This window comes from Podarcis muralis, chromosome 14, assembly GCF_964188315.1.
Source record: "Podarcis muralis chromosome 14, rPodMur119.hap1.1, whole genome shotgun sequence".
Classification (NCBI taxonomy): Eukaryota; Metazoa; Chordata; class Lepidosauria; order Squamata; family Lacertidae; genus Podarcis; species Podarcis muralis.
In genome coordinates, this window is record NC_135668.1 from 28,689,018 (window position 1) to 28,701,885 (window position 12,868).

At 47.4% G+C, this 12,868-nt stretch overlaps 1 protein-coding gene across 1 annotated transcript in view; it reads left to right on the forward strand.

Annotated features, from left to right (window-relative positions):
• The window catches only part of CORO2B (coronin 2B), a 73,150-nt gene that overhangs the window by 24,900 nt on the left and 35,382 nt on the right, over window positions 1–12,868 (forward strand). The gene's annotated exons all lie outside the window — the stretch shown is intronic.

Consider the following 12,868-nt stretch of genomic DNA (forward strand, 5'->3'; position numbering starts at 1 on the left):
AAACAAACAGTGGCACCTCTTGCTCATATGATCTGGACTAAGCCTGGTTGTCAAAAAGAAAGCTTTCGATTGGCCTGGCCCCTGAGCAGCCCTGGTCCCACAGTCTCTGTGCCCTTCCCAATTTTTTATTAAACAACCTCTGTTGTTGTTTGGTTGGAGGGAGGTTTTGTAGGGGTTGCAGCCTGCTTTGTATGTGTGTATTATTTTTTGCGATGGTGCAGGTGTTTTGCCTGCCGCTCAAGGAGTGTCTCTGGGTATTGTCAGTTTTTCTTCTCTGAAATGGTTACTTTGTGGTGCCCACGACATTTTCTTAGGTTTCCAAATATGTGCCTAGGCTTAAAAAGTTTGCTGTAGTAGGAAGCCATGCCAGCATCTCTGTTGTTGCAGCAGTTCTTCTAGTCTAGAGGTCCCTGTGCCAAGATTTGTCTGTACTTGCAGCCTGCTTTAATTGGAAGCACAAGGCGTTGATTGGTCCCAATTATTTTCGGTGGTGTTTGGAAGGTCTCTCCTTCCAGGGAACACTGGAGAGGAGCTGGCTACTCTTTAGAACATGAGTTCCCCTGTTCTACACCTTCCTTCCTTTTCACACAGGATGCCATTGGTATAAGAAAGAACAAAGGAAAGAAAATGCTGTCGGGCTGAACACAGAGGCTGTCCCCTGCTGGGGATGCAAAAAGCATCCTCTGTGCTTTAAGAAGCAGCTTCTGCTCCCAAGAACTTGCAACCGACCTGAACCCTAGAGGGGCCTTTTGGGGTTTCATCAGTGCAAGGGCTTTTCACGAGGGGGATTTTTTTATATATAAAAAACAACCACCAAAAACTCACAGGGTTTTATGAACTCACTAAGCTGTTTGGCAGCTGGGTCCAGACAATGAAATACTTATAGACAGTTGCCCAGCTTTGGACCAGGAGAGCATCTGTGCCTTAAGTTAATGAGCCTTAGCCATGTCTTGTCTTAAGGCTGGAGTTCGGTCTGAATGACCCACTGTCTCCAACCCCCAACCCTATAATCCAGTTAATAGAATTGGGTGGCTAGGAAAATGCCCAACAAGTGTGCATTCTCCCCTACCTTGCAATGCTGATAATCACAGAATCATATAATTGTAGAGTTGGAAGGGATCAGAAGGGCCATCTAGTCCAACTCCCTGCAGTACAGGAATCTTTTGCCCAACATGGGGCTCAAACCCATGACTGTGAGATTAAGAGTCTCATGCTCTACTGTCTGAGCTAATGGTACCAGGGGCATCATCAACACTCAGGATTAGCTGTCACCATCTAGTTTTCTGTAAATTTATGTTTTTCTTGCCTTAATGTGTGTGTATACTGCTGTTTTAGGCTTTTAAATGCTTTAGTAACATATTGTTTGCCTTTTGGACTGTACACTTCTTTTTGAAATATTAAGCAATTTGTAAATGCCTACACACACACACACACACACACACACACAGGGGACCCGGGTGGCGCTGTGGGTTAAACCACAGAGCCTAGGACTTGCCGATCAGAAGGTCGGTGGTTTAAATCCCCGCGATGGGGTGAGCTCCCGTTGCTCGGTCCCTGCTCCTGCCAACCTAGCAGTTTGAAAGCACGTCAAAGTGCAAGTAGATAAATAGGTACCACACCGGCGGGAAGGTAAACAGCGTTTCCGTGCGCTGCTCTGGTTTGCCAGAAGTGGCTTAGTCATGCTGGCCACATGACCTGGAAGCTGTACGCCGGCTCCCTTGGCCAATAAAGCGAGATGAGCGCCGCAACCCCAGAGTCGGCCACGACTGGACCTAATGGTCAGGGGTCCCTTTACCTTTACACACACACACAAAGAGAGAGATGAGAAATGATAGATAGATGATAGATAGATAGATAGATAGATAGATAGATAGATGATAGATAGATAGATAGATGATAGATGATAGATGATAGATGATAGATAGATAGATAGATGATAGATAGATGATAGATAGATGATAGAGATACATCTCTAGAAAGAGCTGCCTGTCTTCCACTCCAGCAGTGGCCTAGTGGAACAGGGACTTATTTCACAGCATGGGTCATGATGTCATCTCCTGAGATGCTCCTTGCCAATCTTCTGCATGCCAAGTGAATAAACTTTTCTCAAAGAGAAACCCGTCAGATAGGCTCAGCAGAGAAAGAGGCAGGTTACATCAGAAGGAATGGCTCAGGGCTCAAATGGCAATGGCCACTTTTTGTTTTAAAAAATCCCATTGTGCCTTTATGACGACCAACCAGAATGTCCCAAGCATTGGGGTCTGCCAAAACGCAAACGATAAAACAATCAAAACTTCTAAAATCAATTCCAGGACAGACACAGACCGGGCAAGACCTCTCCTCTTGTTGTTGGAAGAAGAAGGTCTACAGTAGGTGCCAAAAAGACAAAGGGAGCCTGTGTGGTGTAGTGGTTAGAGTGTTGGACTAGGACCTCAAATCCCCCACTCAGCCATAAAGCTCAGTGGGTGTGACGTTGGGCCAGTCACTGCCTCTCAGCCAAACCTACCTCACAGGGTTGTTGTGGGGATTAAACGAGAAGGGGGAGGAACCATGCATGCCACCTTGAGTCCCTTGGAGAAAAAGGTGGGATATAAATGTTGTTGTTTAGTCGTTTAGTCGTGTCCGACTCTTCGTGACCCCATGGACCAGAGCATGCCAGGCACTCCTGTTTTCCACTGCCTCCCACAGTTTGGTCAGACTCATGTTCGTAGCTTCGATAACACTGTCCAACCATCTCATCCTCTGTTGTCCCCTTCTCCTTGTGCCCTCACTCTTTCCCAACTTCAAGGTCTTTTCCAGGGAGTCTTCTCTTCTCATGAGGTGACCAAAGTATTGGAGCCTCAGCTTCAGGATCTGTCCTTCCAGTGAGTACTCAGGGCTGATTTCCTTAAGAATGTATAGGTTTGATCTTCTTGCAGTCCATGGGACTCTCATGCAATGAAATAATAAACAGAGGTGGAGCCCGCCTAATATTTAACGGGAGGAAATCACAAAGGGTAGGAGGTGCCACAACACTAAAAAGAACACTATGGCATTTTGTCCAGGACAGGTACTATCTGTGCTGTGTGAGTATTTAAGACCTCAGTGGCTGTGGTGTTGTGAATGTTACCCCAGAAACAACCGTGGGATGGCATGCCTCACCCCATCTTTCTCGGTCACTCTCTGCTGAACATCACAGCGAACGTGACTTTTGCAAGGGAGCATTATTGACCACCCCCACTGCCTCCATTGGCTTAGCGGGTCAATCGATATCCCCCAATGTCACTCAGAGATGAGGCTGACCTTCCTCTTAAATGGAAAGTGGCTGGGATCCATTTCCATGGCCTGCGCGGGAGATGCCCTCCAAACTTGTCAAGCCCTCTCCTCTGCAGACCCAGACAGACCTCTCAGACTCAAACGCCCCCCTTGGTTCACAACGGAGCCGGGCTCTACTTTCAGACCCCCCCTCCCTCTCTTGCCTTAGGAATCGGATTGCACGCCCTTTGCTTGCCTTGCAAGGAAGGCCTGCCCATTGCTGGGGCCGCCCTTGCGGGAAAGCACTCTGTCTGGCGCAATGAATAATTGAAGCGGTATAGATTCCTTAAAGTGCTTTTCTGGAGGGTGGGGAGGCCTTTGTGGCGAGGTGGCAGCCGCCTGGCTCTTTCTGCCTGAAAGGTTTCACTGGAGAGCACCGCAGTGCTTCGTGCTGTCTGTCCCACAGGCTGCAAGGTGAGCTGCCTGCCTGTTTAAAACGGGCAGATGCTCCGAGTTTCTTTTTTAAGTTGCCTTCCCAGACAAATTCAGCAGCTGCAGTGTGTCCCCAGGGCTATGGTTCTGTCAATATCCAAAGCCACCCCCCACCCCCCGACTGGTGTGTTATTGTGGGTTTCTTGTACAACATGTTCCTGACACAATAGCAGTGCATTAGCGGTGGATTTATTCTGCTTTATTAGTTGATCTCTGATGTTTCCCCAGTGATGCTACCATGTCATTGCTGTCTGGAAGGGCTATCAAAAGTCAGCCAACCCCCACCCACCCTCAGAAGATTTTCGGTATGCAAAGTTTCATATAATTGTAGAATTATAGAGCTGGAAGAGACCCTGAGGATCTAGGGTCCAATCCAGCGCAGGAATATGCAGTTGTCCCTCCACGGTTGAGACAGCAACGCTTCTGAATCCCAGGCGCTGGAAGCTGCAAGATGGGAGATAATTGTGTTTGAATCCTGTGTTTGTGCCCAGCAGCGTAGCAACGCTTTCAGCGTCTCCTGCTGTCCTGCAGTGCCCGTGTCGCCCAGCAACCCCCCTGCAGCCCAGCAACCCCCAGGCCACCCCACGGTCCCCTGTGGCACCTGGTGCACCCCTCCCAGGCCTTCCTACGCTGCTTGCTCCTTTCCCACAGGCATCTGGTTGGCCACTGTGAGAAAAGGATGCTAGACTCGATGGGCCATGGGCCTGGTTCAGCAGGGCTCGTCATACGTTCTTCAGGGGAATCAGGCCTGCTGGGACAACTCCCAACAGCTGCAGCTCTTGCCAAGCTGAACAGAAGAAGCTGCCTTGGACAGAGTCAGATCCTTGCAGCAGCCAGCAGCTCATTGTCTCCATATTCAAAGCTCTCCAGAAAAGAAAAGCTTCTCTCTCTCTCTCTCTAACGTGTGCCGTATTCACAGTCCTCCCCATTGCCCTCTCCACCTTCCTCTGGTCATCCAGAAGGCTGAAGAATGCAGTGTGTGCAACAATATAATCTGCGCCAGCGTTTCCTTGTTGGCAAGAAGGAAATGGTAAGAAAGCATCAGCTGGAGAGAGAGAGAGAATAAGTGTTGTAAGGCCACAAACATCCCTTAATTAACATTCCTGAGTTCTGAGGTGTTTCTTAGGAAACAAAGCACTCTGGACTCCTTCTCTCTCTCTTTGGTCCAAGCCAAAAATGAGCCAGGATCCCAGAAAAGAAAGCCTTGCGATGTGCCTTCGATGTGGAAAGCGGCTGTTCCTCTTGGGAAATGGAGAAGAGGCAAAAAGGACAGAAACACCCCCCAAGCTCACCAGAAAGTCTGCCTGGAAAACTCAGCGCAAGGAGACAAGGGATAAACTGTACTATCATGCCACCTCCAGAACGTCCACATATTATCAGAAATATGTTTATCAGGACTGTAAAGCCCCCAAAGCCGGCCAGGTACCAAATGGCAATTCTTAAAATATAAATGGGTGTTAATATAATCTCATTCCATTAAAAGAATCCATGGAAACCTTCTCTGTTGGAGTTGTGGGGAAGTTGGGGGCCTTGAGGTGAAACAACAAAATCCTATAAAAGGGAGTAAGATTACACTGTGGGCTGTGAGTGGAGATAGATGACGCTGAGTCTGTTCTGATTTTGGGATCTTGGGTTGCCTCCAAACTGGCACTGTTTTGCAGGAGACACTCAAGCACATACCAGAAATGTGGGGGATGTACAATCAAAGTGGGGTGGCACAAATCCATTTCTTTAAACAATCCAGTTCTAAAAAAACCCCCAGACTTTTTGCACAGAACAGTGATGGAGCAATGCACTGAAAAGTGTGGGATGAACAGGTGATTGATGAGAAGACTTATAAAGAAATTGGAATGAATGCTCATCGTCATAAATCAAATCAAGAGGAATGCTCAATAAAGATGGGACATTGTCTAATCTCAACATAAGCTTTGTGAAAGCAAATCAAGATGAATGATGCCCAAGAAACAGGCTGTCTAAAGAAACCCTCAGCAAAATGATCTTTGAGGTGGCTCTCCCACCTTTCCCCCTACCATATACTGTATTTTTTGCTCTATAAGACGCACCACAAGACACACCTAGTTTTTGGAGGAGGAAAACAAGAAAAATAATATTCTGAATCTCAGAAGCCAGAACAGCTGCACAGTGAAAGCAGCAATCCCTCTTGCTGTTCTGGCTTCTGGTATAGCTGTGCAGCATGCATTCACTCCATAAGACGCACACACATTTCCCCTTACTTTTTAGGAGGGAAAAAGTGAGTCTTATAGAGCAATAAATTACAGTATTTCACCCTGTACATAGATCAGCCTTCTCCAGCCTGGTGCCTTCCAGATGTTTTGGACTACAACTCCCAGACACCAAGACGGAGGAATGCTGCTAAAGAGTAAACAGCTTGCTCTGGGTGTGCGCAACTGCCACATTCTGTATTGGGTGCCAAAATACATTTCTCAGCATTTGCAAGTTTCTAGTCCTTAATGACACTGGGAAAATTTGCTGGAGAAAGTGTGGACAATGCCTGTTGAGCTCTTGGGGCTGTGCAGACTTGATTCTGTTCGGCTTCTTGACCTTTCTAATATTTAGCAGAAATAAGCTTTGCGTTGTTGTTTTTTAAATGCATTTGCTTCATATGCATAAACTCTTCAGGTTGCACAATCAGAGGCTTTTCTTGGCGTGCATTTTGGACGTGCAGAAAGTGAATCAGTCCAGCCCTGCCTCACAAGTGGCCAAGAATCCTGGTGGGGAGGTGGCAACAGGCAGAACTGGAAGGCTTCTATGGAGTTCTGCCTTCAGGCTCCTTGCTGTACATTCATATTTTTCTTATATAACGGGGTGGCACTGGAGAGAACAGCTTAGAAATCTGCCAGCCTGATGGAGCTCCTTTGTCCTCAGGCCCCTGCTGACTCACTGATGACAACTGACTTAAATGTCCTACTTCATAAAACTCTTCTGTGTCAAGTAAGGACAGCTTCCTCCCAGGATGGTCTTACTGATGCATGGTGTGATTTGGGAAATGTTTGCAGCTGAAACATAGTCGGCAAGGAAGCTCCCGCTTTTGCATCCTTCTGGCCACCAGAGAGTGCCTCAGAATCTCAGTTACTTTGGGACAGAATTTGGGATTTTTTAATTTAAAAAATACAGACCTGACACGCCCAAGGGCATGTGAAGAAACAAAGTACAGCTCCCATATTTGCAAAGAAAGGAGCATTTTAGCAGATTCAGCTTGCCGTGGACGGGTAAGAAATGTGATTGGGTTGCTTTGTTCTATAATTTCCAGCCTGCCTTTCCAAATTAAGCTATTTTTATGATGATTTGCAACAGTGGATACAAGCCCTGTGTTGTTTCCAGCAACTGGAAGACTCAAGACCAGACCTTATGTTCTGTGGCTTCCCAGACTGCACCCTGACCCCAGCCTGCTGGTAAAAAAGGAGTTCCAGGAATTGCTTACTCACAAGTAGGCACCTTACTCATGAGTCACATGACAACTCTGGGTTGGAATGTGTATGCTGTGCCATCACTCTGGAGCCTGCGTTCTTGAAGACTGAGGGGTGGCTCCATTTCATCCTCTGACAGCTCAAAGGCTGCTTTAGCAGATTTCCTGCTAGAGGGATTTCCCAGGGGATCCTCAGCACTGGTCCAAGTGGAAGCTCTGCCTGCTCCCCAAGGCCTTTGACCTGTAGGGTGTCTGGATTGTCCTCCATGGACTCAACAATACATGTGGAAAGTATCTAGAGGTCTTAGTAGATCACAAGCTTAACTTGAGCCAACATTGTGGTGCAGCAGCAAAGAAAACTAATGCAATTCTAGGCTGCATCATCAGAATAGTGACCAGATCAAGGGAAGTCATGGTTTCATTCTATTCTGCCTTGGTCAGACCACACCTGCAGTAATAGGTCTAGTTCTGTGCACCTCAATTTAAGAAGGATATTGACAAGCTGGAACGTGTACAGAAGAGGGCGACCAAGATGATCAAGGGTCTGAAAACCTAGTCTGATGAAGAACTGTTGGAGTTATGCTTAGCTTGCGTAAGAGAAGACTGAGATTGATATGGGAACCATTTTCAAATCTCTGAAGGGCTGTCACATGGAAAATAGGGCAAGCTTGTTTTCTGCTGCTCCAGAGGGTAGGACCCTGACCAATGGACTCAAAGGAGATGAGCTCTCCTTTATTGGAGGTTTTTAAGTAGCGGTTTGGTGACCTGCTAGAGGTTCTTTAGCTGTGATTCCTGCATTGCAGGGGGTTGGAACAGGTTACTCTTGTGGTCCTTTCTAACTCTACAGTTCTATGATTCTATGACTTGGTGTGTGGCATCAGGTCAGGTCAAGGCATGACAGGCAGGTGGCAAGCCGTAAATGGCCATGCTCCATTCACCTTGGGAGTGCCACAGTTTTACAAGGCAATGTGGATGAAGTTGCTGAATGATGAGCAACTGGTGTTCATTCCCCCCTCTCCTCATGATAAGTTGCTTGTTTTCTGGGCAAGGAGGGGGCCTTTGTTGGCTCCAGGGTTCCTGTAATATAGGCCAGGTGTTTCAGCACCATGGAGAGCTCTGAGAGAGCCACTTGGCTCCAGCAGAGCCTAGAGGACCAGAGCCTCTGTCTCCCATCTGTTGCTCCTAAGTTCCACCTACTTTGTGAGATTAGCAATCCTTAATGGACCAAACCTCTGGTCTACAGATGGGCATTTCTTTTGTGCTTCCTGGCCTTCTACCTGGCACATATCCTGTGCCATGGAGTAGACTAAGAGACCAATGGATTCAAATGACAAGAAAGGAGATTCTAACTCAACATGAGGAAAAACTTCCTGACGGTAAGTGCTGTTTGATAGTGGAACAAGCTCCCTCAGAAAGCAATGGACTCTCTTTCAATTGAAGCTTTTAGATAAAGGTTCAATAACTATCTGTCAGGGATTATTTAGCTATGATTCCTGCATTGCTCCTGAGCTGGAGGAGAGTTGCAGTCCCTTCCAACTCTACAATTCTGTGATTTTATGAACATGAAGAAGCTGCTGATTTGGAGTCAGGTGTTTCCATAGCTCTTTGGGCAGCTGACCTTCCTCCCAAAAAACACAGACACACATATATGCACTCCAAGCACTTAACTGGATGGAGGTGGTCATTGGAATCCCTGGTGTTACACTGCCAATGTGACTTTCTTCAAGAGTCTCTACCACCACCTCTGCCACCACCCTGTTAGTTTTAGAAACTTGATTTCTGCCACCAAAGAGCTGGGAAAACTGTGAGTCAGCTCAGACCTTTGAGCACGAAAAGCTGAACAAAACAGGCTGTCAGAATTTGAGCTACTTCATATGCAAGGCAAAGAAGGAAGCAGAGGAAATGGCTTTTGATATTATAATTTTTCTGAATGTGGATAAGACAGGCTTGGAATGCACCATTCATGAGGCTGGATTCAGCAAAATCAGGGGATAAATAGTGCTACATTACAATGGACTTAAGATCCTTGACATGCAGTTAGCCTGCTCCTAGACAAAGTAGTTTAGAAAAATGGTAAAGATTTGACTCAGAAATATCACTATGGTGTAGAACTGGCTCTGCTCTCTTACACTATCGGTAATTCAACGAAATCTTTCTTTGTTGACTTCATCAGGCGAGTGATAAATGGATAGAAGAAGAGGGCAATATATTCCCCCCGCCACTTCCCAGTTGCATAAATTAATATGTTGATGCATAATAAACAAATGCAGAAGGCATGGAAGTCTGCCAGTCTTTCAGGTGCCACAAGGCTCTGTTGTTTAAACTCCATGTGGATTATCATTATTTTGAAAGTACCTAACAGTCTCCTAAGAGGTCATTAGTGATTTTAATTTAAAAAGTGATTAAAGTGCAATGCCTACCTAAGTCCTCTGTTGTGAGTGTACAAGCCGCGTGTACTCTGGACTACCCCCTCCCCCCCCCCAAATTCCTTAATTTTTTTGTTGTTGTTGCCAAGATCCTGAGAATTTTCTGAAAAGCCTAAATGGTGAACCCAAATATTTCGCAGGTTAGAAGCAAATAAGTACAGATTGTCTTATCTTTCCTCATTTTTCCTGGAGTCTCCTGGAGTCTTGGCAAGGCAAGACTGAAGCCGCCATCAATCTCTTCCACCTCCTCTCGCTTTGGACCTTCGGGTTTCAAGCTTAGCTCTTCCCCCATATGGACTAGAACCTTGCTGAGTTCTATACTGATCATACTGACTTTGGGGGTTTCACAAAGCAGTTGCAGCACTTGAAGGCACAGCCATTGTGTGGGTTTGTGCATGGACTTCCTTGAATGGAGGCTGCTCTTCCTTTCGGCAGTTCTTTTTACCATGGTGTGTGTGTGTGTTGGAATCATGAGTCACTCCCCAAAGTCTTGGAAACTGCTGGCTCGATGTGTGAGAGCCTCTGTCCTGAGACTCTCACATGACGCCAAGAACCCTTTTTGTGCAGGATGAACTTTCTTCCCATTCAGTCCCTAAAAGAGCCATTCATCTCTGGGTGCTCCAAGGGACTGAGTCTCCTGCTGTTTCTGCCATACTGAGCAGCCTTCCAGGGAACCCGGTGCAAAAGTCACATCCAGCCGCAGCTGCAATCTTGCCTTTCCCAGCTTATGGCAGGCGCAGAAGCTTCAGAGTTGTTTACAGGAAATACAGAGGGGCGAGGAAGGGCCCCCTCTCCCCAACCCCCCTCCCTCCCCTTTCTCCCTGCTCTGACAAATTCACATGGGTTGCTTATGGATGACTTCCGCTCTTTAGAATGGAAGTCTGGGAGAGAGCTTGGCTGGGTGACCAAGTGCATGGCTGTGTATGTGTAGATGAGAACACACATAATAAAAAGAGGGAATGAGCTGCAGGCTCCTTGCTATCAGCTTTGTAGGTCAAGTGGGTGCATTGGCCAGCATTCTGAATGTATATATTTAGAATATATACGAGGGTGGCGCTGTGGTGTAAACCACTGAGCCTTGGGCTTGCCGATCGGAAGGTTGGCGGTTCAAATCCCCGTGACGGGGTGAGCTCCCGTTGTTTGGTCCCAGCTTCTGCCAACCTAGCAGTTCGAAAGCACGTCAAAGTGCAAGTAGATAAATGGGTACCGCTGTGACGGGAAGGTAAACGGCGTTTCTGTGCGCTGCTCTGGTTTCGCCAGAAGCAGCTTAGTCATGCTGGCCACATAATAATAATAATAATAATAAATTTTATTTATATCCCGCCCTCCCCAGCCTTAGCCGGGCTCAGGGCGGCTAACAACAATGAAACAGTACAAAAGTACAGCATAAACAACACTCTAAAATCATTCATTCTAAAATTAATTAATTCAAGCCACTGGCAGCCATTGGGCCAGAGCTCCGCGAAGATTGCCGAAGGAGGGAGTCAGGCTGTGCCCTTGCCAAAGGCCTGGTGGAACAGCTCTGTCTTGCAGGCCCTGCGGAAAGATGTCAAGTCCCGCAGGGCCCTGGTCTCTTGTGACAGAGTGTTCCACCAGATCGGAGCCACAGTCGAAAAAGCCACGGAAAAACTGCCTGCGGACAAACGTCAGCTCCCTCGGCCAGTAAAGCGAGATGAGCACTGCAACCCCAGAGTCGTTTGCGACTGGACTTAACTGTCAGGAGTCCTTTACATATATATATATATATATATATATATATATATATATATATAAAATTGGGAATTCCACTCCCCACCCCATACCCACTGCCTTGAGGTACATCTTTGTGAGAAGAAAAGTCTATGGAGTAAACCCTTCACAAACCTGGAACGGAGTCCCTAAGATGGTTATATGGCATCTTGTGTGCCTCCTCCCAGCAACGCCTACAGCCAAGTTGGTACCAAACGTATTGCTCTGCTTTCCTTTGGACCACATCAGCGAGGCTGAGTGGGAGATCTTGTTGTCTGGGTAGCCCAGGACCTCCATACATACTGCCCAGGCTTGCACTCCATTGTTTCTCAAGACAGACTGATGCCAGTAACAGTTACACCCCACCCCAATCTCATTGACACCCGAACAGATCTTGCTTCCCCATTAGTCACAGCTTTGGATCCAGCAAAGAGCAAGCATGTCTCTGCGTCTCCTGCTTCCAGCTCACTCACTCACGTCACCTTGGCTATTATTGTCCTACTGGTAGTTATATAAGGGTTGTGGTGGTGGAAGAAATGCCCTCCCATTAGCCTGGATGGTACTATCCCCTAGTTTCAGCTCTTGCAACCTAGCTCATTATTTTGGGGTGCTGAAGAGGACTCTTAAGGAGCCAGTTAAGATCTTACATTGTCTTACAAAGAGTAAACTCCATCCCTTCATGCATCTGGTGGGATTGTTGTTCTTGGCAGACATGCAGGCTTGCTCTCTGGTGGGCAGCCGAGCTGTGAGTTTCAGCAGGATGTGAAGTCTGGTTTATTCTCCCCAAAGGCCGGGATCTGGCTGACACTAGATTCCCATAGACCAGAGGTTTGGGAACCTCAGGCTCTGGGGGACAAATGCAGCACTTCAGGACTCCCTATCCGGCCCAGGCTTCCCAGGCCATGCCCCTCACAGGCCCTGTGCTGTACACTCCTTGGGGGCATTTGGCCTGACCAGGGAGTGTCCTTGAACTCTGACACAATCCCCCTCCTTTGCCTGGATGAAGGCTGCAGAGATCTGTGCAGGGCTGAAACACAAGAGTCCCACCTGTTGCTCTACCTCCTTTTTGCCTCCAACCACACTTACTACAGTGGTACCTCGGGTTACATACGCTTCAGGTTACATACGCTTCAGGTTACAGACTCTGCTAACCCAGAAATAGTGCTTCAGGTTAAGAACTTTGCTTCAAGATAAGAACAGAAATTGTGCTCCAGCGGCACGGTGGCAGCAGGAGGCCCCATTAGCTAAAGTGGTGCTTCAGGTTAAGAACAGTTTCAGGTTAAGAACGGACCTCTGGAACAAATTAAGTACTTAACCCGAGGTACCACTGTATTGACTCTGGTATGTGGCCCCCAGGAAGGGTCCCCATGAAGGAATGTGTCCCTTGGCTCCACACCCCTGAGACAGGCTGTGGTCTAACCTTTATGGTATTATTTAGGGTGTCTAGGTGCCAAAAAGGGGGGTGTACTTCTGTATCTTGTTGGGTCTCCCTTTCTGTTTTAAGTGTGGGAGCCTGAGGCACCCCTCATAAAAGGTGACATTGCTACAACCCCCCCCCCCC